This window comes from Triticum aestivum, chromosome 2B (genome assembly GCF_018294505.1).
Source record: "Triticum aestivum cultivar Chinese Spring chromosome 2B, IWGSC CS RefSeq v2.1, whole genome shotgun sequence".
Classification (NCBI taxonomy): domain Eukaryota; kingdom Viridiplantae; phylum Streptophyta; class Magnoliopsida; order Poales; family Poaceae; genus Triticum; species Triticum aestivum.
In genome coordinates, this window is record NC_057798.1 from 43,466,028 (window position 1) to 43,466,554 (window position 527).

Sequence of the window (527 nt, forward strand, 5' to 3'; positions counted from 1 at the left end):
CGGCGCCGCCGCCGGCAGCTGGAGAGGGGAAACGGACAGGTCGGGTCAACACGAAGGGGATCTTGCTGTGGGTCTGGCCCGGATGTTGCTCCAAAGTGTTCCTATGGGCTGACCTACCACAACTGGGTGGATAGGTCCATTGCTCAAAGCCCGTCCGTGCAATGTCAAAGGGTTAGATCCCGTGGTCAAACGCTACAGGGTTTGGCGGGACGGGGGCCCTTGGGGGTAGCAATGCCACCCGAGCATCGCACCGGGCCCTCATACATGCGGGGTGGTGTGGTGGCATGTCCTAAGAGGCGGCATGCGTCTCCGGGGTGTGCCCCCCCTCTCACGAACGGCGATGACACGGTAGTAGACGTTCTGCGGTAACGATGCGGCGTGAATATTATTAAATACTAGGAGCGCGATAAAATCATGAGTTTTTTACACGACGTGGGCACATGTGCTGTAGGACTGATGGTAATTTTTTTATAATTGTTCGTGATGGAGTAGTATCTGAACAATTCCCTCTATGCGGATTGCTCTTC